Source organism: Podarcis melisellensis (assembly GCF_964234715.1).
Source record: "Podarcis melisellensis genome assembly, chromosome: Z".
Lineage (NCBI taxonomy): Eukaryota > Metazoa > Chordata > Lepidosauria > Squamata > Lacertidae > Podarcis > Podarcis melisellensis.
This window is the reverse complement of record NC_138547.1, coordinates 9581728-9594633: the sequence shown is the minus strand read 5'-3', so window position 1 is coordinate 9594633 and position 12906 is coordinate 9581728. Positions and strand designations below refer to the sequence as shown.

General features: G+C 47.8%; 1 long non-coding RNA gene across 1 annotated transcript; it reads right to left on the bottom strand.

Annotated features, from left to right (window-relative positions):
• Window positions 1-202: 202 nt before the first annotated feature.
• LOC309361568 lies at window positions 203-12373 on the bottom strand. Its single transcript, XR_014164512.1, has 4 exons — window positions 11215-12373; window positions 8884-8977; window positions 4797-4960; window positions 203-711 (listed from the first exon to the last, which is right to left on the bottom strand). It is a non-coding gene; the product is annotated as an uncharacterized lncRNA (long non-coding RNA).
• Between the last annotated feature and the right edge of the window lie 533 nt (window positions 12374-12906).

The window sequence follows — 12906 nt, the reverse complement described above, 5'->3', positions numbered from 1 at the left end:
TTATAAGGAACAGTTGAGGGAGCTTGTCATGTTTAGCATGGAAAAGAGGGGACTGAGAAGAGATAGGAAAGCCATTTTCAACACACCCAAACCTACCTCACAAGGTTGTTGTGGGGATTAAATGAGAAGTAAGAGAACCATGTACACCATACTGAGCTCCGTGGAGAAAAGGGTGGAATATAATGCAATGAATAACAACAACAATTTAATTTTCAGCACCCTTAACAAACTACATTTCCAAGATTCTTTGGTGGGAGCCACATGTTTAAAATGTGATTTCCATGTACGGAGTGGATTTGATCAGATCCTCTGTTCTTCAAAAAACAACAGCCCTTCCCCATCATGTTAAGACAACATAAGCATCAGACCAAGACCCTTAAAAACAATGAATGGAGGGACATTTGCCTCTGTGTTTTGTTCCATCCTCTCAGTGATCTCTTCCTGCTTCCTGCTTGCTCGTTAGACAATCTGGGCTGAAACACGGAAACATGCTCACCTGTGGGCATAACATACATACACTCCTCCCTGGAGCAACAGGGTGAACAAGTTTAACAGTCCTGTGAGGTGTTGGCCCCACCTTTGAGCAGAGGCATCTTCTGGCCTCATCCATTGCAGAAGAACATGGGCATGGGTGCATGAAAGCAGGGGTGACAGATTCACCTAAGCTGTTTGGAGGGATGGGTGCCAATCCTTATGGCATCTGGCTGTTTCCTGGAAAAATTCACAGCAATCTGTTACCCTGATCAGGAAAGCTCCACTCTGCAACATTCTAATGCATTTTAATACTTCTCCCTGTTTACCAGGGGCAATCCCTATTAGAGGGGCTCTGTCCTGGGTAAATCATGGTTCCTATTTATTGTATTCTAGCCTTCTGGGGTAGGGACGCGGGTGGCGCTGTGGGTTAAAGCCTCAGCGCCTAGGGCTTGCCGATCGAAAGGTCGGCGGTTCGAATCCCCGCGGTGGGGTGCGCTCCCGCTGCTCGGTCCCAGCGCCTGCCAACCTAGCAGTTCGAAAGCACCTCCGGGTGCAAGTAGATAAATAGGGACCGCTTTCTAGCGGGAAGGTAAACGGCGTTTCCGTGTGCAGCTCTGGCTCGCCAGAGCAGTGATGTCACGCTGGCCACGTGACCCGGAAGTGTCTTCGGACAGCGCTGGCCCCTGGCCTCTTGAGTGAGATGGGCGCACAACCCCAGAGTCTGGCAAGACTGGCCCGTACGGGCAGGGGTACCTTTACCTTTAGCCTTCTGGGGTTGCTAGGAATCTTTGAGTTGCTAATATTGCTAAGCTTCGGGATTCAGTTTCTCCCTCCAGGGTGTTTAGAAGGTAAATCTGTGGGTGGCTGAATGCGCATGTAAGGGAAGATCATGCATATGAACACTGATGCAGTTCACAGCCTGTTAATACTAACACAAATACTGGTCATTGACCGTGATAAAGAGATTTTAAATTTAAATACTTTACTAATACAGTAGAGAGCCTGCCTGGTAAACATGAACCAGCAGCCCATAAGCAGCCAGGTGAATATGAACACTATGAAGCATACAGACTTTTAGGTTAAAGTGCGCACATCAGTACCAAGGCTGCACACACACTAACCTGTTCACAGCACAACAAAGCAGCTTTTATCAATCCAGAATACTTCGTACTCATCCTCAACAAGCTGTTTTCATTTAAAACACCTTACCCCTTCCCTGCAATAAGAATCACTGAGCTGCAGTTCCCAAGATTTTTTTTGTTGGGGAAATATGCTTTAAATGTATGGCGCAAGGGGGGATGTGACCTGGCTTGCCAGTTGACCAGACTTGCAGGGTGGGGTGGGATGGGGAGAGAGACAAAGAAAAACTGGAGACAAAGACTAGCAAAACAAAAACCCACAGACTTTCATTTCTTCTTTTGGGAACATTTAAGAGCAGCAGCAAAGGGACTTTCTAAGTTTTGGCAAGAGGTTGCATTACTTGTTTGCTTGATCTTAACGTCAGACAAGACAGATAACAAGGATGGAAACTCCTTGAGGCAAGCTGTCCTCTGACAAACAACAAGCAACTCTTGTGACAGCAGAATAAGGGCACATTATACTCTGTATTAATTATACCAGCTGTCGGTGTTTACCAGGAACTGCTTCGTACATCTCCTGTGTAGTCTAGACGTGCTGGACTCAAGGTCCCATCTGCACTTAAGGCATTTACAGTAGCACCATACCACTTTAAGCAGCAATAAGGTAAAGGTAAAGGGACCCCTGACAATTAGGTCCAGGCGTGACCAACTCTGGGGTTGTGGCGCTCATCTCGCTTTACTGGCCGAGGGAGCTGGCGTACAGCTTCCGGGTCATGTGGCCAGCATGACTAAGCCACTTCTGGCGAACCAGAGCAGCGCACGGAAATGCCGTTTACCTTCCCACTGGAGCAGTACCTATTTATCTACTTGCACTTTGACATGCTTTCGAACTGCTAGGTTGGCAGGAGCTGGGACTGAGCAATGGGAGCTCACCCCGTCGCGGGGATTCGAACAGCCAACCTTCTGATCGGTAAGTCCTAGGCTCTGTGGTTTAACCCACAGTACCACCCGCATCCCTTAAGCAGCAATAGATTCTCCCAAAGAATCATGGGAACTGTAGTTTGTCAAGGTGCTGAGAATTGTTAAGGTAAAGGTAAAGGGACTCCTGACCATTAGGTCCAGTCGTGGCCAACTCTGGGGTTGTGGCGCTCATCTCGCTTTACTGGCCGAGGGAGCCGGCGTACAGCTTCCGGGTCATGTGGCCAGCATGACTAAGCCGCTTCTGGCAAACCAGAGCAGCACACGGAAATGCCATTTACCTTCCCTCTGGAGCGGTACCTATTTATCTGCTTGCACTTTGACGTGCTAGGTTGGCAGGAGCAGGGACCGAGCAACGGGAGCTCACCCCGTCGTGGAGTTGTTAGGCAACCCCTATTCTCTTCACAGTTCCACAATTCACAGAGTGCGTTGACAACAAATTTCTCTTCCCAGGGGATCCTCTCTTTCCTCCTCCCAGGGAAAGCTCTCTGCTTTCTATGAATGGTCTGCATTTGGGCACCTCCTGACAGTGGCGGAGGAAGGGGGACCCCGGGTGTCATCCCTGGGGGGGTGATATCGCCGCGCCACCCCCTGGAACACTTTCCACAGATGGCGCCCCCCCCCACCCTGGGATGCTCACCGCTCACAGCAGGCAGCTAGCCCTGCCTGGGGTGCACACCATGTGTGCCACTCCGGGTGCCAGAGCAGCTCCGCCTTTACCTCCTGACCAAATTTTGCATGATGGTTCCTGAGGTGAAACCATCTATATCTGTCTATATCTGGATACAATTGGGCACCCATTTAACCACGATGTCCAGGCTCCCCCTTCGATGAAGAACTCGATACCAGATTACGTTTTCTGCCTACAGCACTAATGTTCAAATCAGTATAATGCAAAAGCACAACAGATGCAATGCATGTCTAGGCAAGTTAAGGCATTGATCCAACAGCTAACACACTCCATGGACTCTCCTTATGTAAAGGTGGTGTGGGCATGACTTTAGCATGGCAAGTGGGCTGCATCTTTGGCCTGGGTAAGCAGATGAGAATTCCTTCTAGCAGACTAGGCCTGAGCAGTAGGTCCCCCGTACCTACGGGACCGCCTCTCCTGGTATGCCCTACGGAGAGCCTCAAGGTCCATAAATAGCAACACCCTACTGGTCCCGGGCCCTAAGGAAGTTAGATTAGCTTCAACCAGAGCCAGGGCCTTTTCAACACCGGCTCCGGCCTGGTGGAACGCTCTGCCTCATGAGACCAAGGCCCTGCAGGATCTGATTTCTTTCTGCAGGGCCTGTAAGACAGAGTTGTTCCGCCCGGCCTTTGGCTTGGAGCCAATTTGATTCCCTCCCCCTTTCTTTTTCCTTTTTACTTTCTCCTCCTGTGATGAGGCTGCATTTTAATATTTTATTGTTTCAATATTTTAATGTTGTATTTCAATCTTGTTTTTAAGTTGTATTCATTCAACTTGTTTTTATTATTGCTTGTTAGCTGCCCCGAGCCCGGCCTTGGCTGGGGAGGGCGGGGTATAAATAAAAATTATTTTTATTATTGACATCTCCATGTCCTACTTGACAGAGGTAGAGACTCAGCCAGCTCAGAGCTAGACTTGTAATCAGACACCTTTGTAGGCAGAGACTCGCCAGCAAGCGCTGGCAGGAGGGAACGATCTGGCAACATGGGAGGCAGAACAGGGGCTTCAGGTTGAATTGGCATGAACTGATCCAGTGACAGCCCCCTGAGCCCCTCCATAGGGAAACTCACCATACTAATAATTAGGGCTTTTTTTTTTCAGTCGGAACTCACTGAAACATAGTTTTGGCACCTCTCAGGTGGGCACCATTGCTATTCTAAGAGAACAAGGTACCTCTTTTTCTATAAAAACAGCACCGCTAACAATCCATTTCAGAGATGCACAATCTGAAACATTTCCTGTTAATTTGTTACAGTTCTTCGTATCTTTAATTTCTGCAGCAGCAAAAAGAGAAATCAGTTCCATAACTATTTCAGACTAATATGTCTATTTCTCTCTCTGAATGATTTGTACTGATAGGGTGCCTGAAAGAAAGCAAGAGTCAGTACATGACCGAATTCTCAAGGAGGTCATTCCAGAGTCACCGAGAGTTATTTCTGTGTATGCAAAATTATATAGGATAAGATGATTAATCAAACTCCTAAAATCATTCAGCAGAGAGGCCTTTAATCAAACAAAAGATCTAAAACATTTCAAAGGAGAAGTATAAATGGAGCTGAAGTCTGCTTAGGCACCTGTCACAAGGGCACTGTCGCTGCCAGCTCTGGTTCTCCCATTCCTCCTTTCCAAAGACAGCCGTTACATACTCAGTTGCAGTTAATTGGTAACCGTTTCCATGGTGATCCCCAAGTTGCTTCAGATGGAGAAGGAGGAGGGGGTTGAGATGACCAGCAGTTTTCTGCATAGAAGGCAATGTGGAAATTGGAAAAGGGAAGTTTTCTCCAGCAGGGTGTGAAACTCATGCAATGATATGACAGATACAAATGTGTTTTGAACAGTAACACAATATCTGTGGGAGATGGAAAAAAAACACTTAAGCACTGATGCAAACTGAAGGGGGAAGTATTGATTTAGAGAGGAGTGTCATATATCTGGAAATTGTTCCTGAAGCTCAAGTCACCCATGAACTGGGAGATACCAGCCTGTCTCATTAACAGCAGGTTGAATATTGGGCATTGACCATAATAAAGAGATGGATTGAATGGCGGTGGTTGATATTGCTGCTGCTGCTGCTGCTGTTGTTAATAATAATTGAATTTATATACCACCCTATACCCAGAGGTCTCTTAATCTGGTTAGCAGCAGATTAAGCAGAAACTTAATGGTTTCTGATTTGATCCCAGAATGTCCCACTTTTCCTTAGGACATCCCTATTTTCACCAGAGAGATGTTGGAAAGTATGGTAGAACATCAGTGGGTATAGAGTTATGTGACCCCCCAAGCCAAGGAGATAAGTAACTATACAACCTTTAGAAGACATCTTAAGGCAGCCCTGTATAGGTTTTTTTAAAATGTTTAATGTTTTGTTATGTTTCTATATAATGGGACGCGGGTGGCACTGTGGTCTAAACCACTGAGCCTCTTGGGCTTGCCGATTGGAAGGTCGGCGGTTCGAATCCCCGTGACGGGGTGAGCTCCTGTTGCTCGGTCCCTGTTCCTGCCAACCTAGCAGGTCAAAAACACATCAAAGTGCAAGTAGATAAATAGGTACCACTCCAGCGGGAAGGGAAACGGCATTTCTGTGTGCTGCTGTGGTTTCACCAGAAGCAGCTTTGTCATGCTGGCCACATGACCCAGAAAAACTGTCTGCGGACAAACGCCAGCTCCCTCAGCCTGTAAAGCGAGATGAACGTCACAACCCCAGTGTCGTCTGCGACTGGACTTAACTGTCAGGGGTCCTTTACCTTTACCTTTCTATATATGTTGGACGCCGCTCAGAGTGGAGCAGAGTATAAATATGATGATGATGATGATGATGATGGAGATGATGATGGACATCCCTTTTTTCATTATAAAAATGTTGGCGAGCCACTGCCGGTTGGTGTTGACAGTGCTAAGTTAAATGGACTACTGGTCTGATCCAGTATAAGGCAGCTTCCTATGCTCCTACATTGAGGAAGGGCCAGAGTTCAATGGTGGAGCATCTACTCTGCAGGCAGAAGCTCACAGGTTCGATCCCCAGCATCTCCAGACACACTGGGAAAGGATCCCTGTCTGAAATCCCAGGGAACCAGTACCAGTCAGTGTTGACAGTACTGAGCTAGATGGACTGCTGTTCTGACTCCATACAAGGCACCTTCCTATGTCCCTCACCTGGGTCTCTATTGGAAGACAGTGGAATGCACTGCTGAAACACTTTGTGCCCCTCAGGGGGTCCCTGATACATGCTGGCTCTCTTACCATCTCTGCAATGCATAATGAGGGTTATGTTGCCACATGTTCCTAAGCACCCTTTTCTTCTGAGTAAGATAAAAAGTGTTGCCCTTAAGCAGCCTCAAAGGCAAGGTCAGCACCTCTCTGTTTTGCTGCATTTCTTTCTTTTTCTCTCTCTCTTTAAAACAGGCTTAACAAAGAACGCCTCTGTGCAAAGCCTGGGTGTTTCCCTTCTCAAAGAAAATCGGAGAACAAAAGCAAAACTGTCCTCTTTCATGCAGATTAACTTACACTCATCTTATCCTCAGCTAATATTAAGCAAGGTTTACGTAACTCACCTCAGAGCACAATCAAAGGGTTGTGGGTCAGCAAGCAGGAGCACATGTGAAAGTTTCCCAGTTCAATTCCCAGTGATTCCAGCTGTGGCTGGTGGGGGGCAGGGGAGGCTCAAAGTCTGAAACCTGGGAGAGTCACTGCCAGTCATTGTAGACCAGGTTTCCTCAGCCTCCACCCTCCAGACGTTTTTTGGCCTACAACTCCCATGATCCCTAGCTAGCAGGACCAGGGATCAGGGATGATGGGAATTGTAGTCCCCAAACATCTGGAGGGCCAAGGTTGAGGAAGCCTGGTGTAGACAGTGTAGAAGCCCCATCTGCACTATACATTTCAAGCTTTGTGATACCACTTTGTAAAGGAATGGCTTTCCCATTATATTATTATTATTATTATTATTATTATTATTATTATTATTATTATTATTATTAACAACTTGTACCCCACCCACCGGACTGGGTTGCCCCAGCCACTCTGGTCAGCTTCTAAACACAACAAAACATGATACCTTAAAAACTTATGGGAACTGAAGTTTGTTAAGTGTATTGAGAGTTCTAAGGAGTCAATCCCTCTTCCCAAGGAACTCTGGGAACTGTAGCTCTGTGGGAGGAACAGGGGATCTCCTAACACTTTTCAGCACCTAGAACAAGCTACAGTTCCCATGATTCATTGAGGGAAGCCATGACAGTTTAAAGAGGCATTCCTATGTTCTTTTGAGCATATGGCACACTGGAGGTTCAAGGTGCGGTGGCATCTGCTTCCCAGGAGTGGACCCCCAACCTCTGAAATTTCTTGCCCCTAGATTGCACCCGGTGCCTACATTGAACACATTCTGACAACACTACCAAGACATACATTTTCACCTAGGCTTTTGCAGACAATAAAAAAGAATATAGCAGATGGACTAGAAACTTTAGCAATATGTAGCTGGTGGCTACAAGGAAATCGGACAGCATACTTCAGTCTAGTGCTCTTGCCAGTTTGTAATGTTTGTAGCTGTGAATGCAGCATTGGGGAACCCATGGCCTTGGGCTAAATCAGGCCTGCCAAGATTCCACATTTGGCCCTTGATGCCTATGTAACCAAGCCACACTTACCCGCCATGTAACATCCTTCTGCATCAGCTTTGTGGAAGCACAGCAGTGCTCATTGTCCTGCAACTTCCTTTGACAGCTTGGAGGCGGCTTGGGAATCGCAGCATGCTGAATGTTTGCCATGGGTGGTTTGCTCCACCCCCATGGGCAGCTTGGTGCGCCCCTGGCTGCAGGGTGCATGTGCCGCTCTGGGCACCTGAGCAGCTATCCCGTGCCTGGGAGGGAACCCTCTATGCTACGCCCCCTTCAGGAGCGCACCCATCCTGGGCGGCATGGGCATATGCTCCGCCGCTGGGATAATCTTCATGCAAACAAATCAGGATGAATGCTCAATAAACAATTGTCCAGAGGAGTCCTTAGTTCCTATGTTCCCCAAGGATGCTCCAAGCCCTGCTGGGAATGGGATAAGTTGGCAACCTGAAAAACAGAAACTGCTCCCAGGTTGCTGACACCCTCAGTTCTCTAAAAAGGTATTTTCTGTTCTGAGTGTATGTATCAGGCTTGCTTCAACAGGCTGGCTCGAGGGCATCTGCTGGTTTTTCAGTTAATCTCCCCTCACATCTGGAGTTTGATATAAAGGTTATGGTCAAAGGACGGAAGGAGGAGAGTGAGCTCCTGTGGCTAGGGTGCCGACTCTGAAGCAGAAGACGAAGAATTTCATGATTTGCAAAGTGAGCCTCGGTGTGGGAGAAAGAAGAAAGGGTTTTTGCTCTTTGGCTAACTTCCTCCTACAACTCAAAATAAACATTTTTTTCGAAAAGGATAAGGGGAAAAGTCAAAGGGCAGGCAAAGGGGAAGACTTGACCAGCATAAACATCATAAAAGGATCAGAGGGTGAGATAACCTTCTCAGAAAGGACTCAGGATGATGGTACCCTCAGCTCCATGCTATGCATGTTTACCTGAAAGGTAAATCAAGCTGAGTCAGTATGCATAAGATCAGTGGAGGCTGGTACATTAGGGTGAATGGGACATTGCCCCACCAAGCTCAGTCTCTCTTCAGCCAGACCCCACCTGCTCACCTTTTGCTTACAGTCAGTCCAGGAAGTGGCCCTGGATACGATTCCTCCTTCTTAGTCTCAACTCCGCCTCTCACAGAACTCAGCAGGGAGCAGGCTGGGGAGAAAACTAGAACGGGTTTGCTCAGCCTGCCGGCGGCCCTGCCTCTCTCTGTCATTGGCTTCTGCTCCACCCACTTTCCCAAGATGTCCCAACAAGTTTCCCTGTCCTTCCTGCCAAGCTTTTAAAGATAGGGCATGGCACACTCCTCACTCACTCACTCACTCACTCACAAGACTTCCTTGACCTGTGGGAATGTCAGGATTGCAAGGACATTGGGATGGGCCAGTTCTGCTCCCACCTGAGAAGGCAGCAACTTGGTTGCAGGTGACAAGACTGCATCCCCCCTTCCCTGCTCAAGCTTCTGTTTAGCCTCCCCTCTTGACTGATTAAAGATATCCCCAGCCTCCCACTCTTCAGGAAGTTTGTCGTGTGGTGAGCTGGAATCCCTGTTTCTACTTCCAAAGCAACTGAAATCAGGATGGAAAAAGGAGACCTCCCCTCCTCCGACACAAGTTCCTACCATTCAACCCCTCACTTCCTTCTCATCCACCTGTCTCCCAAGCCCTATTCTAGCAACATTGCGGGGCTTAGGATACCTGGGACATTCTACATGCAAGGAAGATGCTCTGCCAGCAAGCTTAAGCCCTCCCCAGATTATTTGTGGGGGGCAGAGGGATGCAGGCTTGTTACACAAAATTGTAGCTGACTCCCACCCACAAAATAGAAACCAGAGTGTCGAGCTGCTGGGATCTCTCTGGGTGTGACTGACTTGTGTGAGCAATTGGGGAGCTGCAGGCAGCAGCCTTTTCCAACGGAGTCTTCCTGAAGGATTCTGCCCACTGATTTCTGGGTTCTTTTGGGCAGGAAGGAGTATAAAGGTCTCTCTTTCCCAACCAGCAGCCATGTTTCAGCAACATGGCCTGAGACCTGTGGGATCAGGGCCAGCCTGCCCATGAGGTGGGCTAAGGCAGCTGCCCTGGGCAACTGAAGCACCTCTGACGCGGGTGGTTTATCATGAAATCTTGCTGAAATCTCATGAGATCTCACAAGAGCTCTGCAAGATCTCACTGGACCCACTGTTGCTGTTTTATGGGTGCTGCCACCCAGGCGAGGTAAGAGAAGCAGTGGTGGTGGGTGGGTCAATGTGGCAGCCCCCATGTGGGATGTTCCTGCATCCTTAAGGCCAAGGCCACCCTTTACGGCTGAGTGCAGGGTTCGAAACACGGCCTCCTGGCCCATGGTCTAGCATTGTAACCACTGCCCCACACTGACTCATCCACAGTTTATGGTTCCCAGATCCTTACCCTGGATTATGGCCCACAGAGCCCAGCCCTGACACAAGGGACTTCCCCAGACTTACATGGAGATGCTAGGAACTGAACCTGGAACCTTCTGCACCCAAAGCATTTGCTGTATCCCTGAGCTGGAGCTTTCCCCGGACTTCTTCCCTTCCACACCAGATCACAGAATCAGGCTTTTAGTTTTTATATTTCAATTTATCTCTTCAGTTGTTGTTTCCTTAGTGCCCTTCATCCCAAGAGATCCCAGGACAGATTATGAAATGTTATTATATGGTAGGGAACCTCAGACTCAGAGGCCAAACAAGGCCCTCCAGTTCCTTCTTTCTGACCCTCAGGACTCTCCCCCAAGCCCAACCCAGCTTTGCACCCTCAGTCAGTGTTTTTGCCTGGCTAGGATGTATCTTTGATTATCCTCCAGGCAAGGAAGAGGCATTAAATAGGAGGCTGTGTGCAGAAATTGTTGTTGTTGTTTAGTCATGTCTGACTCTTCGTGACCCCATGGACCAGAGCACGCCAGGCACTTCTGTCTTCCACTGCCTCCCGCAGTTTGGTCAAACTCATGATGGTAGCTTCAAGAACACTATCCAACAATCTCGTCCTCTGCCGTCCCCTTCTCCTTGTGCCCTCCATTTTCCCAACATCAGGGTCTTTTCCAGGGAGTCTTCTCTTCTCATGAGGTGGCCAAAGTATTGGAGCCTCAGCTTCAGGATCTGTCCTTCCAGTGAGCACTCAGGGCTGATTTCATTCAGAATGGAGAGGTGTGATCTTCTTGCAGTCCATGGGATTCTCGAGTCTCCTCCAGCACCATAATTCAAAAGCGATCAGCCTTCTTTATGGTCCAGCTCTCACTTCCATACATCACTACTGGGAAAACCTTAGCTTTAACAATACGGACCTTTGTCGGCAAGGTGATGTCTCTGCTTTTTAAGATGCTGTCTAGGTTTGTCATTGCTTTTCTCCCAAGAAGATTTAGTGCAGAAATTAGCTCACCATATAAAGTTACAATTTTCAATAGCTGCCAGGGCCAGCCCACCCATGAGGCAAGGTTGGGTGATTGCCTCAGGCAGGAGGATCCACAGGGGCAGCAGAGCCAATGCAGATCTTTATTCCCCCCATTGCTCCTGCTGTAGATCTTCGCTCTCAGCTTCTTCCCTGGAAGGAAGGGAGGCATCATTTTGTGGTTTGCCTCAGGTGCTAAAATGTATTGGGCTGGCCCTGATCATTGCCTCTGGCCTCTCCTACCCCTAGCATGTGGCCCCCAGAAGGTTGCCCAGAATAGAATACAGGTCTTTGGTTGAAAGAGCTCCAGCCTTTTCTCAGATAATGGCTCAAGAAACACTATTCAGCGGCTCAGAAAAAGAGGATCATAGATCACTGATAGAAACTGTCCAGGACTAACAACCAAGCATTAGGCCTGACTGATAAGCTCAGAAACTGAATAGATCTTTCCCTTTCATCAACAGGAACTAATAGCCAGTCCTGACCAGTTTCTTAGTGATGATGCTTCTAGAGTAGGCTTGTCAGCAAAGAGGCTGATTCACGTGAGGTTACTCATTCAAGCCACATACATCAGCATATCTACTAGGAACTCAATGAACTTAGTGCCTTTTGTTTTGCAGCAAGCATCTTCGGGTGCCTCCAGTCCAGACTGTCAATAACTGGAACTTGAGGTTTTGTGCATTTATAGTGGATTAAAGCACTCTGGTGCTCTTGTGCAACAAATACCCTGAGAACACTGGCTTTTTGTGGGGGGTGGGGGGTGGAAAGTGTTGCAGAAATGCATTGAAAGGTGTGGAGTGGATGGATGGCTATCAAGAAGATGTGTAAACACCCAGCAAGTAAATCAGGATGAATGCAGGTCAATGGCTCATCATCGTGTTACCTCCCACAGACATGCTCAGCAATGACTGGACATAGTCTGACCTCTGTGAAAGCTCTGTGCAAGCAAATCAGGATGAATTTATAATCAATAAACAGTCTGTCTGGAGGAATTATTTGTTTACATATATACTTCTTTGAAGCCTCACAGACTGCGTCATCCTTCCAACATGTTCAAGGTGACTTTGCAACCTACATAATAAAATCACAAGCATTTTGGAACAATATTTAGAAGAGAGCTATTACTACTACTACTAGTACTACCCCACCCATCTGGCTGGGTTTCCCCAGACACTCTGGGTGGCTCCCAACAGAATACTAAAAACACAATAAAAATCAAACATTAAAAACTTCCCTAAACAGAGTTGCCTTCAGATGTCTTCCAAAAGTCAGATTGACATCTGATGGGAGGACATTCCACAGGGAGGGCGCCACTACCGAGAAGGCACTCTGCCTGGCTCCTTGCAACCTCACTTCTTGTAGTGAGGGAACTGCCAGAAGGCCCTCAGCGCTAGACCTCAGTGTCTGGGCAGAAAGATGGGGGTAGAGACTTTTTTTCAGGTATACTGGGCTAAAGCCGTTTAGGGCTCTAAAGGTCAGCACTAACACTTTGAATTGTGCTCGGAAACATACTGGGAGCCAATGTAGGTCTTTCACGTCCAGTGTTATATGGTCTCAGCAGTCACTCCCAGTCACCGGTCTAGCCTCCGCATTCTGGATTACGTAGTTGTAGTTTCCCGGTCACTTTCAAAGGTAGCCCCACGTAGAGTGCATTGCAGTAGTCCAAGCAGGAGATAACTAGAG